General features: G+C 31.7%; 1 long non-coding RNA gene across 1 annotated transcript; it reads right to left on the reverse strand.

Annotated features, from left to right (window-relative positions):
* Window positions 1-2,425: 2,425 nt before the first annotated feature.
* LOC120089387 (uncharacterized) lies at window positions 2,426-10,917 on the reverse strand. The gene is made up of 3 exons (XR_005485162.2): window positions 10,569-10,917; window positions 10,365-10,485; window positions 2,426-10,261 (listed from the first exon to the last, which is right to left on the reverse strand). It is a non-coding gene; the product is annotated as an uncharacterized LOC120089387 (long non-coding RNA).
* Window positions 10,918-16,840: the final 5,923 nt, after the last annotated feature.

A 16,840-nucleotide genomic window follows, 5' to 3' on the forward strand; every position in this document is an offset into this window, starting at 1 on the left:
ATTTGACCACTCTCACCCATATAAATCAAAGGACCGCCCTCATAGGCAGGAGATTCCAACTCACTCAAGATTAAGGTCATGTCAACTATAATCATCTTAATGAAATGTTAAGTCTCAATTATCAACAGCATTATATAAAGAGACGAATCATTTCGTGGTCTGGTCTTATACAAATGCTTTGTATAGGACACACCCGCTCACATGTCTCCACATGAATGATCAGAATTAGACCATTTGTAGCACTTTACAGCACTTGTAACATCTACAAAGCGGGTCGTATCCGTGGTGTCACTAGGATAAGATAGCCCTTCTTATCCATATACTACAGACCATTAATAACAATATGTTTACAAAATTTACAAACTACGAGACTACCAAGAGATTTAGGATACCATTCCCAACAGATATAACATATAGTGTATATATATATATATAATAAAGTAGTTATAAAAAATAGCAGGGATTTCACGCAAAAATTCGAAATTTGAGATTTTATCTTTCTTTTTACCTATATATATTCTATCTTATTAATTTAATTGAAACTAATGTAAGAAATTATAACTCCCTTCCCCATTCTCTCAAGTTAATTTACGTGGGATTCAAGAAGTTAAATTAATCATCACTTTCCTTAATTCTCTCAAAGAAGAAGTATTCTCTTTAAGGAAAAACTCACAGAGAAGAAAAGTTATTCTCATCCCTCTCATTCTCTCCATATCCTTCACTCTTCTAAGGATTCAAGCAAAGCCCACAACTCTTACTTGAATCCTTTATCCAAAGAGAATACATAGGGTTCTCAAGTGGTGGTGACCATGTGAAAAAGGAGATCTGTGTGGAAGGAGTTCTATTTGTGGCTTGTACAAGAGAGTTGTTGAAGAAAGGGTTCTTCAAAGGTAAGAGTTTCTGAAACTCTATGTAATTGTTTTAAAGCATGCTGTAATTTTAAGTAAATGCATATCTTGTTGTTATTTTACTGTAAAACTTTATACTCAATAAAAATGGAATTTGGGACGATCTTTGTTTCTGCTCAAAGGATCTTTTCGATAAATTTTCTTCAATAAGAACACATATCCACTAGTAAAGCTTAAAATTTTCTTCAATAAGAACACATATCCACTAGTAAAGCTTACTTCGTCATTCTATGTAGCCAGACTGCATATACTACCCTTCTAATATGGCAGGAAATATTAAAATGCAAACAATAATCTATTGTTCCATTTAGATAATTTAATAAACGACAAAAAGGATCTTAGATCTTTATCAATATTATGTGAATATCTACTCAATCTTCTCATAACATATGCAATAGGTCTACTATAGTTCATGAAAGCATCACACTTCCTATAATCCTTGCATGTTCATATCGAGAAACACTATATTCCTTATTTTTAATAATATCATAAGTTGTTCTTATAGGAGCATCATCAAAACTATAAAATCTCTATAACAGTTTTTGGTTTGTGATTAACATCAAGAAAAACTATTTTTAGTAACATCAAGTATCACATTAGTCTCATCTAATTCTTTTATTTCAAATTGTGAGGACATAAATAACTTAGTATCGTTATTTACATCTATGTTTGTACCAAAGATCAGTATACCATCAACATACAAACATATAATCATATAATCAGTTCAAATAAATTTGAGTAATTTAAAATATTTTAGTCATTATGAGAATATGCATCAAAATATTTGAATATCCAGTTAAATCTAACTGGTTTTACTAAATCCATAAAGTTCAATTTTCATTTTCTCTTTTCAAGATCCTAGATAGGCTCGATGAAACAAAAACTTTATACTTTCAATAAAATGAAATTATATATATATGTACACCTATGTACTCTAATCATCTCCTTATCTAACCAATGTACGACTTTAGTTGCATTCCCAACGATCCTCCATTTGAATAAAGAACCAACTGAACCTCCCATCAAGTAGCCATTCATCCATCTAACTCTTATCTAGGCAAATTCCTTTTCACCAGAGCATTCCTTCTATCCGACAGAGTTCAACTATGGATTACACCATGACTACTTTCGAGGCTCCACTACATCTTCGACACCTGAGGATTTATATCAACATGGCTAAGCTAGAGAAGGACTATGATACCACTTATTAGGGATAACAACTCTTCAAATATCTTCACAATAGTATGGACATAAGCCCTCATGGCTTTGCTTTTGGGTTTGACCCCAAAAAGCCTCATACCAATTGAAATAATTATTCTACCTCATACCAATTGAAATAATTATTCTAACTTATATACCCATGAAAATTTCTTATGAAATATCCACATATTTTATAGCTTAGACAAATCTCAAATTATCATCAATTTTACAAGCTTCCACATAAAAATGATAGAATTTATATATTTTCATACTACAAACAAGCTATGTGATAGTCGTAATAATGTTATAGGGCCAAACTCAATTTAAAAATAATAATAATATTTTTCAACTTCAAGAAAATTAATGGCCAAACATAATATTCCTTTTGTAAAGGTAGTAACTAACTCACTGTGAAACCAATATTTACTTTATCCTTACTGTTGTAACCAACATGTAAAACATGATCTAAAAGAGAAAATTAAGAAGAGTGAAATTTGAGAAAGATCTTATATGCTCTATTTTTACCCTATAAATTCCTCCTAGAACTCATCAATAACAGCTCCTCTCGTGCGCATAAACTTTGTTGGCTGAACCATGTTAAACCTTCATGTGTTTCTTCTTCTTCTCATTCTACATGCTTATTTCTTCATCTCTATCTCCCAGATTTTGCTCCTTTTTCTTCTTTCTTCTTGCTATAAAATTCACCATTGAAGAAAGATAAATGAGAGGGAAACTTTTATTCAAAATGAATATTGATCAAACTAAAACAAATTGATTGAGAGAAAGGTTTTTACCTTTACATGTGCCTTATCTTTACCTTTACGTGGCTTTTTGTAGATCATACATTGTAGCACAAGTTGATATCTCTCTTTTTTTTTTTTATCAACGTTTCTTCTCTTTTAGGCCTCAATGGATTTAGGAAAAGCTCAAAAAAATGGTATTGGAGCCTCCAAGAATAAATCAAGAATTTCAAGAACATAAAAGAAAGTGAATCTTGGAGCTCAAAAGCAAGACAATGGCAGTTGCAAGGTATGGTATTGAAAAGTATAATGGGAAAAGAGATTTCAGTCTTTGGAAGGAAAAAAATCAAGGTTGTTTTAGGTAAACAGAAAGCTCATAGGGCTTTAAAAGATCTTTCTAAGTTGCTTACTACTATAGCAACAGATGATAGAAAGAGTATGGGTCTAATTGCACATGGAACTCTTGTTCTAAACCTATCAGACAATGTGCTTTGATAGGTAATTGATCAAGATACAACTTTTAAAATATGGTCAAAATTAAATAGGCTCTATGAATCAAAGGATCTTCATAATAAAATGTTTTTTAGGGAAAGATTTTTTTTATTCAAGATGAGTTCATCCAAAACCTTGACTAAAAATCATGATGATTTTAAAAGGATTATAGCATAATTTAAAACACAAGGTGACATAATAGGGACAGATAATGAAGCAATTGTACTTCTTAATTCTCCTCATGAGGTATGTAAAGATGTTAAAATAACTTTAAAATATGGGAGAGATTCCGTTACACTAATATTATCAGTTTTGCTCTTAGAACTAAAGAAATATAACTGTCGTCTAATAAAAAGGAAAAACCAATGTTGAAGGTCTGTTTGTGAAAGGCAATAACAATCATCACAACAAGGAAAAAGGAAAACAGTCATCAAGATCTGAGAATAAGGATAAGTCCAACAAGTGCAAATATTATAAGAAAGTAGGACATCTAATCAAGAACTACAGAACACTAAAGTGGAAAAATGAGCAAAAGAATAAGAATAAGAAAGCTCAATCAACACATTCAGGTGAAGTTTCAGTATGAAAGACTCCTTCTTCTACTTAGATGCCTTAGTCACTTCAAATCAAAGGGCATAACTTGAAAATCCAGCATTTGATTGGGTGTTAGATTCATGGTGTTCCTTTCACATGTCACCCAACAAGAATTGGTTTAACTCCTATAAGGAAATGGATGGAGGTTCTATCTATATAACTATTAATAACTCATGTCCATTAATTGGCATTGGTCCAATTCCTCTTAAAATAGAAGACATATATGTTAAACTTCTAAGGAATGTTAGGCATGTGCCCAAACTTAAAAGAAACTTGATATCTTTAAGCATGCTTGACATAATAGGTTGTGATACAAAGAAAAAGAATGTTACTGTGAAGTTTGGAAATATTTCGAATTAGTATTCAAGGGAGTAAAGATAAATGATGTGTATGTGGTCCAAGGTGTTCAGAAAGTACAATAAGCTTTGGTTGTAACTCACAAGGAGCCAATTGATGAAGACTTATGATACAAAAGACTTGCACACATTAGTGTTAAAGGTCTTTAAACTCTAGCTAATCAAGAAATCTTACGTAAAGGGGTTCATCAAGACCTATCCTTCTGTGAGCACTGTGTAATTGGGAAGGCTACAAGAAAGAGCTTTGTTAAATCTTAGCACACAAACAAAGCAATCCTTAGCTATGTACACTTAGACCTATGAGTTCCCTCACCAATTCCATCATTAAGGGGTTCTAGGTACTTCCTATCCTTCGTTGCTGTTTTTTCTAGGAAGAGTTGGATATATTTTCTTAAAATTAAAGATCTAATCTTTGAGAAATTTAAAGAATGAAAAATTATTGTAGAAAAACAAACAAATTGTCAAGTTAAATGCCTTAGAACAGATAATGGGCTAAAGTTTTGTGCAGAAGAGTTCAACATTTTTTGCAAACAACATGAGATTCTTAGACACAGAACAATCAGGTATACACCTCAACAAAATGGTGTGGCAGAGAGGCTGACTAGAACTATACTTGAAATGGTGAGAAGTCTCTGATCAAATTCCATCCCATCAGAGAAATTTGAGCTGATGCAACTGAAGGATCACTTGAACAAGAGAACCATTAAGCGGAAGCAGATCGATCCAAATCCCATTATAAAAGAACAAGAACATTTACAGTCAAACAATAATAGTTATGCATCCACAAGTAAATTACAACGTGTTTTAAAATTAAATACAGAAGGATCAAGTAAGACATACCTTTGAAGCACTCTTCTTCAAGTATTCTCCCGAACAATCAGCACAGCGTTTAAGCAAACTCGATCAAGTGCACGAACACAACGTACAAGACCAGCAAACTCAAACTAGTAGATCCTTCAACACAATTGAGTAAAACTCGATCCTCGTCTCTCAAACAACAAACTCGACACTACCAAGTGGCTACTTGGTATTCTCGGTGTGATAATCCAGGAGGTGTGGGCTCTGTCTAGATTTGGTTAAGGGAAGGAGGAACTGAACGATCATGTAAACGATCGAGTAAGTGGGAAAATCGAGAAGCCTATAGTCTAGAATGGGATACCCGATTGTTGAGTAACGAGGAACTATTGTCTAGCACACTCGATGCTTGATCGTTCACTCTCTCAAAGCTATTGTATAGCCTTTCTTTCTTTACACGATTGGATTGCGTTGGATTATGAAAAATGAAAACAATTTTCATTTTTATCCCTCAGTTATCAAAACTGAATAAAACCTCCCACTAAATCGGTTTATTGAGCAAAAAATAACCAACAACAATTATCTCATAATTGTTTTGTTATAAATAAATATAATAACTAATTTATCATATTATATTTATAACCTATAGTTTTAATATCACATCATATATAATATATAAACCATAGTTCTTTTTCTACTTTTTGATATATAATATAAATCATATTTATATTAATTTCTCCAATTAGTATATCTAATACATCAAATCAATTATATTATATATAATTGAATCATTTTAATTATATCATATATAATCAAATTCCCTCTTGTTATGAACACTCTAAACTAACCCAAAAACTAATTCTCAACTTAAATCCATTAAGCTACCAAGGGGACCTTATGAACCTATAGCTTGAAGCTCCAACGATACGTGAATAACTGACTAAACTCTTTAATCACGATATTCACCATCCGTTAACTGTCGAGCACTCCACTAAAGACCGATAGCTGCACTCTTCGCACTATAGATATATTTTTGTGTCTATTAGATATAACCAATCAACAATATGATGACCTTTCATAAATCGCTCGTAAGTACAGCTGGGCCAATTTACTATTTTGCCCCTATAATTACATCTAACTCCTTAAGTACCACTGATTCCTCTAATGAACAATACATCATAGTGCCACTATGAGTAAACACTTCTCAAGCCATGAGATGGTGTGGCGTCACATTGTTGAAGCCCCAGAATCAGCCCTTAAGGGAGCAATTTATCTACTTACCCCTACTTCAGGGAAGGAGTGAATTCCGTCTTGTGTAGCTAAGTTCCCAGCTCCCCAATCAGACGAATCTCCAAAATGGTAGGTTTGAGTCGGTGGTCTGTCTACTCGCACCCATACAAATCAAAGAACAACCCTCATAGGTAGGAGTTCATAACTCACTCAGGATTAAGGTCATGTTACTTATGGTAACCTAGTGAAATGAAAGTCTCTATCATGAACGGTGTTATATAACGAGACTAAACATTTCGTGGTCCGATCTTATACAAATTCCTTTATGTAGAGCATCCTCGCTTGCATGTCTAATAAATGAATGGTCATGATCAGATCATTTGTAGCACTTTACAACACTTGTAACATCTACAAAGTGGGTTACACTCGTAGCGTCACTAGGATAACGTTTCCCTCCTTTATCCATATATTACAGACCATTTAAGTTATCACTTAAAGCACGATCCACTTATATGTCTCCACATACATGCTCAAGTTACAACGATAACCAAGGATCTTAGTTTATTGGTTTTGTGGTTAATGCAACTAAAATATCTCATATTTCATATATAAAAGTGAATAAAATATCTCATATTATAAATCACCAAATGTTTGTTCATACATGTGTTTACAAACTACAGGACACTACGAGATTTAGGGCTTCAACCCCAACAGCAACCTCCTATACAGCGTATACACTCAATAGATGCCATAATGCATCTCTTGACCCACTTACTTCTGAAGAGAAGTGTACCAAGCATCCCTATCACCTAAGAAACCTAAAGGTTTTTTTGGTGTATTGGTTTTTTTCATCAGAATAAAGGTAAACTGAATGCCCAAACTATCAAAAGCATGTTTATGGGGTTCATTGAAGGTGTAAAATACTACAGGCTATGGCATCCTATAGCAAGGAAGTGTATGATCTGCAAAGATGTTATTTTCAAGGAAAATGAAATGTTTATGCAAAAGAGTAATGTTCCAGAACAATCACCTCAAGAGTTTACTGATAAAATTGAGGTGGAGTCACTCATTTAATCCTAATTCAGCTCCCTAAAGCTCAAATTCTCTAAATATCAATGATACAATGTCTTAGCATGAAGAAGAAGAAGAAGCAGAGACAGCCACAATCATTGAGCAAGAGGGACTGGAGCTTAGAAACCATTCCTTGGCTAGAGATAGATAAAGGAGAACTATAGTATCACCTACAAGGTATGAAGCTGATTATATCAATCTAGCATTGATTGCATCAGATGAAGTGAGTGACCTAGAACCATCCACATTTGAAGAAACAATATATTGTGTTAATTCAAGAAGATGAATAGAAGTTATGAATGAAGAGATTGATTCCATAATAAAAAGTGAAACTTGGGACTTCGTTCCTCTACCTGAGGGATGTGAACCAATTACATCTAAATGGGCGTACAATTTCAAAAAAAAAAAAAAAAATCCTTAATGTACAAGAATCTAGATTCAGAGCTAGGTTGGTAGCTAGGGGATTCACTTAGAGACAGCAGGTGGATTACAATGAAATTTTCTCACCAGTCGTAAAACAAACCTCAATCAGATTGCTTTTATCCCTAGTAGCACAACAAAACCTAAAGCTAGACCGACTTGATGTTAAAATGGCTTTCCTCCATAGCTACTTAGAAGAAACCATATATATGTGTCAACCTAAAGGTAACCAAACCAAAGGGAAAGAAGACAACTATTGCCTACTTAAAAAATCAATGTATGGACTAAAGCAATCCCCAAGGTGCTAGAATAGAAGGTTTGATGTGTTTATGTTGAAGATTAGTTTGTTAAAGAGCTTCTATGAAAGTTGTGTTTACATCAATCCTAAGTCATTAACTAATCGTGTCTATCTCTTATTATATCTGGATGACATACTTCTATCAAGAAGCTCTAAGGAGAAGTTGAAACAAGTAAAAGACCTATTAAAATTAGAGTTTGAAATGAAAGACATGGGCTATGCAAAATAATAATAATAATAATAATTAAATAAATAAAACTTGACATAGAAAGATACAGAAAAGATCATAGATTATACATCAGTCAAGCCAAGTATTGTGAGAAACTAATTCAGAAGTTTCATATGAAAGAAACAAAAACAGTCAGCATACCCATTGCTCAGCACTTCAAACTATCAGTAGAGAATTCACAAAAAAAAAAAAAAAAGACATTGAACACAAAAAAACTGTCTAAAGTACCCTACTCCCAAGCAGTGAGAAGTCTCACGTATTTTATGATATCTACAAGATCAGACATAACTTATGCAACCAGCTTGGTTAGTAGATACATGGCCAATCCTGGCAAAAGGCATTGGGAGGCTACCAAGTGGATCTTGAGGCACTTAAAGGGCACAAAAGAAGCTAGGCTTCTATACCAACAAATCATCAACTTGGACCCTGAATTATTTGATTTGTTGACTTAAATTATGCAGGGAATTTCAATAAGAGAAAGTCCCTATCATGATATATTTTCCTATTTAGAAGTTGTGTACTAAGTTGGAAAGCTTCCCTGTAGTCAGTGATAGCTCTTTCTACCACTGAAGCAGAGTTCATTGCTTTATCTGCGATTGTGAAAGAAGACCTATGGCTAAGAGGTTTATTACAAGACTTTGGTATCACACAAACAACGACAAAGATTTATTGTGATAACTAGAGTACCATATATCTATATAAAAATCTCTAATATAATAATCGTTAGGGGTGTTCATGGGTTAGGTTAGGTTGGGTTCAAAGACTTTTTAGACCAACCCAACCCAATTGTTCGGGTTGTAAATTTTTTCAACCCAAATAACCCTTGTTAAAAAATGAACCCAACCCAACCCAACCATGAAAATGGTTGGGTTGGGTTGGTTTGAGTTAATCGGGTCATTTATTTAAAATTTTTTTCTAAAAAAAAAGCAAAATGTAAATATGTAAAAATCTAATTTAATTATTTTCATATATTTAATTAAGATTAACAACTCAATTTCAATTTATATAGTGAAAAATTTCTTTCTAAAATGAAGAACTACTTTTAAGAGTTGTTGAAGAATAAATTATTCAAAAAATATTAGAATCAAATAAAATTAAAATCAATATATGTATAAATAATTGTGTTATAAGTAATAAAAAATATATTTTATAAAGTTAATAATAAATACGGATTTGTTCGGAATGGTTTGGGTTATATTAGGTGAACCTATGGACCAACCCAACCCATAACATTTTTATTTATTTGAACCCAATCCAATCCAAATAAGTTGAAAACCCAACCCAAACTGCATGGGTTGGGTTGGGTTGATCGGTTTTTTCGGGTCATCAGGCTTTTTGAATACCCTTAATAATCGTACAAAGCATATAGATGTGAAATAGCACTTCATCAGAGAACAAATAGAAGATGAAAAGATCGAAGTTCCCAAAGTTCATACCTCAGACAATGCCTCAGATATGTTGATAAAGACTGTCACTTAGCTTAAACTTCAAAAGTGCATTGACCTCATCGGATTTGAGCTACCTGAAAAAGGTTAGAAGAAGGGTGATTAGAGAAGAAAAGCTAATTATTAATCAACAGTAATGTTGTTTTCAAGGTGAAGACTTGGAAAGGCAGTAACTAACTCACTATGAAACCAATAATTACTTTCTCTTTACTCCTCTAACCAACGTGTAAAACATCCTATATATAAAGGATCTAAAAGAGAGAAAATTAAGTAAAGTGAAATTTGAGAGAGATCTTATCTCGACTCTATTTTTTCCTTGTAAATTCCTCCAAGAACTCATCAATAGTAGCTCCTCTCGTGGATGTATGCTTTGTTAACCAAACCACGTTAAACCTTGGTGTATTTCTTCTTCTTTCTCGTTCTGCTTGCTTCTTTCTTTATCAACATCTCTTAAATTTTGCTTCTTTTTCTTTTTTCTTGTTGCTGCAAAATTCATCATTAAAGATAGATAAGTGAGAGAGGAACTTTTATTCAAAATGAATGTTGATCATACTGAAACAGAATGATTTGAGATAAAGGTCTTTACTTTAACGTGTTGCAGCTTCTCAAATACGTGGCCATCTGTAGATCACACATTGTAGTTGAAAGGAGTATGTGACTACTCACAGCAGAAAAATCGTGTCCCAATTTTAATTTTACAGAACAATCTGAGGACAAAAACTATGATATAAACATACAACATGCTTTGTACAAAATATTGAAAGGAAGAAAAGATAAAAGTATCACTTACCATTGAATACCAAGTTCTTCACAATTCCCCTTCAAGTCATTGCACGAACACGAACGACTTGAACTCTTCCTTTAAACTCACGAATGCCCAAAAAATGAAAAAATAGAAACTTCAAAACCCCGAACATTGCCATGGGTTCTTCCTCATTATTCTCAAGATAGAGAATCGCTGAGAGGTGTGGACTTCAGGAGATTATTTTTTTTTTTTTAAAAAAAAGGGAGAGCTTTTGATTTTGAGAGCAATTTATTTTCTAATTGTTCACCGAGAAATTTAATGGAGAAAGATGAAGTTTATGTTGGGATTGGTGTCCTAAATATCTTGTATTCTCGTAGTTTGTAAACATCGTATAAATAAATTGATATTAATAAAACAATTATTATTTTATGAGCATATACTCAATCCAATAAACTAAAATCCTAGGTTATTTTATGTAATTTAAACAAGTATGTAGAGATATACAGGTAGATTTTGTTTAAATAATAACCTAAATGGTATGTAGTAGATGGATAAGATTGGTACCTTATCTTGGTGACACTATAGATACGACCCGCTTTGTAGATGTGCTACAAATGATCTAATCTTGATCATTCATGCGGAGACATGTGAGCGGGGGTATCCTATACAAAGAGTTTGTATAAGACCGGACCACGAAATGATTATTATATAACATCCTTAATAATAAAGACTTACATTTCACCAAGATGACTATAGGTGACATGACCTAAATCTTGAGTGAGTTGTGAACTCCTGTCTATGAAGGCGATCCTTTGATTTGTATAGGTGAGAGTGGGCAGATTGCCAACTCAATAGGCCTACCATGGGGATTCGTTTGATGGGGAACTGGGAATACAACTACACAAGACGGAATTCACTACTTTCCTGATATCAGGGTAAGTAGATAAATTGCTCCTTTAAGGGTTAATTTGGAGGCTTGAACAATGTTGGCACACCCTCTCTTGGCCTGAGAGGGACTTGGTCATAGTTGGACTATGACTTATTGTTCATTATTAGAAGAATCAGTGATACTTAAGGAGTTAGATGTAATTATAGGGGCAAAATAGTAATTTGGCCAAGATTTACTTACGAGGAATTTGTGAAGGGTCATCTCACTGTTGACTGGTTATATCCAATGGACATAGATGTGTGAATAGTGCAACTGTCAGTCTTTAGTGGGATGACCGTAATGGATGTTGGTTGATTTAATTAAAGAGATTAACTAATTATCTAAGTACCATTGGAGCTTCAATCTACAAGTATATAAAGTCCCCTCTGTAGCTCAACAGGGTTTAATTGAGAATTAATTTTTTGTTAATTTGAATTGTTCGAATTAATTGAGGAAAATTAATTATATATAATAAATAATTTAAATTAATTATGTGTGATACAATTAATATATTGTATTGGATACATTATAATATAAAATATTTTGAGAGGAATTTGAATATGATTCAAATACTAATTATATGAATGAGATTTATATAATTAAATTTAAAATAAATATGATTTACGTTAAATACCATAAATAGTTGAGAGAAATTAAATATTTGAACATGATTCGAATACTAATTATATGGATGAGATTCATGTAACTGAATTTTGAGAGAAAATAAAACTATAAATTATATTGTATTTGATACAATTCAAAACTATAGGTTATTTGTTAATATATATATATATATATATTGATATTAATAAATTAAATTAAATTAAAATTTTATTTAATTAATGGGACGCCCTCCCCCTAATTCCCTCACCCAAATACGTGGAATGTGAGAAGTTGGAAAATAAGTCTTCTTCCACTTTTTGTGGATCTCATTCTCTCTGCAAGTTTCACAGATAATTTTTCTCTCTGGAAAAAAACCTTCTCATTCCTCTTTTCCCTCAGCCACCACTTCTGCACATTCTCATTCGCAAGAGAATACAGAGGGTTCTCAAGTAGTGGTGTCCAACTGGGATTCTATATTTTTTAGATCGAAGGTTTTCGCGAAGAAAAGTAAGTGCAATTCTTCTTCCCTTTTTCTAATCCTTGATAAAAATTGCATGTTGTATTGTTTAGATTGATAATGCAGAATTTCTATTATGATATGTAATTTATGAATTATGTGAAAAATAAAAATTGGAAACGATCCTCGCTTCCGCGCAGGAACCTTCATTGGTTTCTCTTCAGTTTATCACATAATAACTTCTATGTATCTTTATAAAACGTAAAAATAATTTCACATTATTAATTTGAGAGATAAAAGAAGAGAGACTCTCTCTCATTAATTTTAATTTAATTTTGATATTCAAAATTTCAAATTAAGTAAAACTAACTACTTCATTAATATATATATATATAATCAATTTTATTATAATTAAAATATACTATGTGTTATATCCCATAATAACACATCATCTATAGTTTATTATATCGCATATAATATAACCTATAATTTATTAATCTCTCAAACAACCTGTAGAATTAATATGAATCATATTCATATTAATTTTAACATATCGTTTTTATATGAATCACATTCGTATAATTAATATTTGAATCATATTCAAATATTTATTTTCTCTCAAATAAAACTTTATATTATAATGTATCACATACATTATATTAATTATATTTTATATAATTAATTCTATTTAATTAATTTGAATAATTCAAATTAATCCAGAATTAATTCGATTCTCATTAATCCCAATTAAGCTAACGATGGGATCTTATGGACCTATAGATTGAAGCTCCAATAGTATTTGATTAATTAAATTATTCAACTTTCATTAACTGTCGGTCAATTTACTAAAGATCGACAGTTGAACTCTTCGCACTACAGATATATTTCTGTGTCCATTGGATATAACCAATCAATAGTGTATTGACCTTCACAAATTACTAGTAAGTACAGTTTGGCCAAAATTACTGTTTTGTCCATATAGTTACATCTAACTTCTTAAGTACAACTGATCCCTCTAATGAACAATAAGTCATAGTCTAATTATGACCAAACCCTTCTTAAGCCAGGAGAAGTGTGGTGTCACATTGTTCAAGCCCCGAAATTAGCCCTTAAATGAGTAATTTCTCTACTTTTCCTAACGGTGGGGAGGGAGTGAATTTCTTCTTGTGAAGCTGCATTTCTAGCTTCCCAATCAGACGAATCCTCAAAATGGAAGGCATATTAAGTCGGCGATACTGGTTACTCTCACCTATGCAAATCAAAAGGACCGTTTTCATAGACAGGAGTTCACAAATCATTCAAGTTTCAAGTCAAGTCACCTATGGCCATCCTAGTGAAATGTAAGTCTCTTCTATCAATGGTGTTATAGAGACTATTCGTTTCGTGGTCGGGTCTTATACAAACTCTTTGTATAGAATACCTTCGCTCACATGTCTTTACATGAATGATAAAGTTCAAATCATTTGTAGCACTTTACAACAATTGTAATAACTACGAAGTGGGTCATATTCGTTGTGTCACTAGGATAACATACCAAGTCTTATCTATCTACTATAGACCGTTTAGGTTATTACTTAAACATGATCTACATATATGTTATTTAAGTTAGAGAAGATAACCTTGGATCTTAGTTTAATGAATCAATCATTGATTTAACTAACACATAACTACAAAGTTTTAGGGCACACATCCCAACTGTAACACAAGTTGATTTCTCAATTTCAGATCAACATCTCCTCTCTTTTGGGCCTTGATAGATTTAGGAAAAGACTAACACTTTTTAACATGAATCATGCATAAACTTTGTCAAAAATAGCATATGTAAAATTATTTAGATTTGATCACAACAACATCTCATTTGAGGTAATACAATCTGCTAGTCATGAAATATTCATATATGTACTAATCAAATATATATTGAATATCATGCTACAAAATAGCAATGAAATAAAATTGCTAAATTTTTATCCATATCTAATTGCAGTCCAACAAATCAATAATTAATACCTCAATCAATAGAATGATGCACAATTTCTTGCCAAATTTTCAATGCCTATAATATCTTGTATTGTAAATGTTATTTTCTTTATTTGGATATTACACATAGCAGAGCCTCTCAACTTTTCTTACACAATAGCTCTCACCATGAAACATATTTCTCTATTTTATATTTCCTCATTTTAAGAAAAGAGTTTTCTAATACATTTTCCAATTAATGTACCATTGACCTTTTCCCAAAACCAATGGTGAATTAATTATAAGCTCTCTTTTAAGCATTATGGTTTGGGTATTTTACAATGCTTGTAGATAATTAGTCACATATGGAAAAAAAAAAAAACACTTTGGTTATTGTAATTGTATGTCAAGATTGTCTAAGTAGAGTTCAAGAAATCACTATCACGTTTAATCCAATTTTTAACCAATTAAAATATATTCAATATATGTGAAAGCTGAATTTATATTAAGATTCGAATCAAAATGAGAAAATCTCACCGGCAACATTATTCAAATTTACAATAATTTGAAAAATATAAATACAAAAATTATAAGAGAAATTCAAATTCTCTATCACAGAGCACAAATGACAATTGATTTGGGTCATTATTTCTTTAATTTATTCTACCTAATATCTACTTTTAATTTTTCTTAAATTTTACTTCCTCTATCTCTCTAGTTTCTTCTAATTTTAGATCAACCGTTGGCGATCTCAAAAAAAAGAATCAAAATATAATCATTTTTCAAAACTTCTTCCGAATAGAGTATTCATTTAGTAAAAAAAAATGGCAAACCAACAACCTAATTATGCTTATATGATCGCTAAAAGAAATGAGCTTCTTTTGTACCTTTTCATACCATTACTAGCTCTGCCATTGTCAAATAGACATCGAACATGTAACCAGATCAATCACAGACCGACCGATCCAATCCGAGTATTACATAATTTTGTTGGAATATATGGTAGTGACCATTCGTATAGAGTTGTATTGTTTCATAAATGAACACGTCTTTTCATAATTAACCAACTTGAAGAAGAGACATGACTATTCAAATAACCACGTATGTCTACAAATGTCTCTTCTTTAAATTGCAAAAGAGAGTTTTTCACCAATACTTTTCTCCTATAAAAACATTTCTCCATTTTTTGTAAATTGGTTCTCATTCGGTTTATTTCTACAAAATATAGTTAGTTGGATCTTGTGGACAGGGTGTTATTTTCATAAGAAAGTTAATCTGTTCTATCATGAAAGATAATTAAAATTGTAGGAGACAACTTGAAGTCGTTGGTCTAGATTCTCTTCTATATATAGAGTTATGTATTTGTTTGGTTTTTGGTGATATTATTCGACAATTTTAGAACATCCACTTTGTATGTACAATTTTTTTCTTCATGCATCTGATTTCTTCGTGGCCATGACATTTTACTTTAGTTTCTTATGTTGATTTCAATTGAGTAAGAATGAACCAGCATATATAAACATTCAGTTTTAGAAAAATAATTTGATAAATATAGAATTCTTGAAATTCTTAGAAACATATATAGGGAAATATTTTTATATTCTGTTTCTTATCTATTCTGATAAATATTTTGTTTCTATGTGCATGTGTTACTATTATGCATAATTAATATAATACATAATATTTTCATGGCGTTTTATGTTTCAAGCTTAATGGATAATGTCTCAAGTTTATTTGATGTTTTTATTGAATTTATTTAGTGAGAACTTGTTTGGTAAAGTTATTTACTTTGTTTCACAAATATTTAGTGATTGATATCACATAAATGCCATCAACAATACCAAATTGTTGTACCTCGTTTTGGTGGAAATCATCGAGAAAATTATGAGAAATTTAATGGTATTGATTTCAAATGACGAAAAGAGAAATTCCATTCTCCCTCATAACTTGAAATATGACAAGTTTTTTGAAAAAGAAAAAGGTCATTATAATGTTGAAGGAGAAGCTAACAAAGCAAAGTTACTTACCCTTGAGGCTTAGAAATTTACAAAATATATGCAAGAAGTACATTTTAAATGGATTAGATAACACACTAAATAATGACTATGGTAGTGGATTTTAGCAAAAGCTTATGAGAATCATTAGAGAAAAATAATATATATAAGACTTGTCATAACAATGAAATTTATATTCAGAAATGATTGATTCCAAAATTGTGATAAGACACATTTTGTGACTATTTTAGCCGTTTGAAGTTTTAGGTATGGAAACATAGAAAATTCCTTGTGAATTATGGAAAGGTGGAAAGCTTTCTTAAAATCTTATGTTATTGTGGGGTATTTGGGAGAGTGACTATTTCACAATGATAATCCA

Source organism: Benincasa hispida, chromosome 10 (genome assembly GCF_027475165.1).
Source record: "Benincasa hispida cultivar pf3 chromosome 10, pf3_genome.v1.1, whole genome shotgun sequence".
Taxonomy (NCBI): Eukaryota; Viridiplantae; Streptophyta; class Magnoliopsida; order Cucurbitales; family Cucurbitaceae; genus Benincasa; species Benincasa hispida.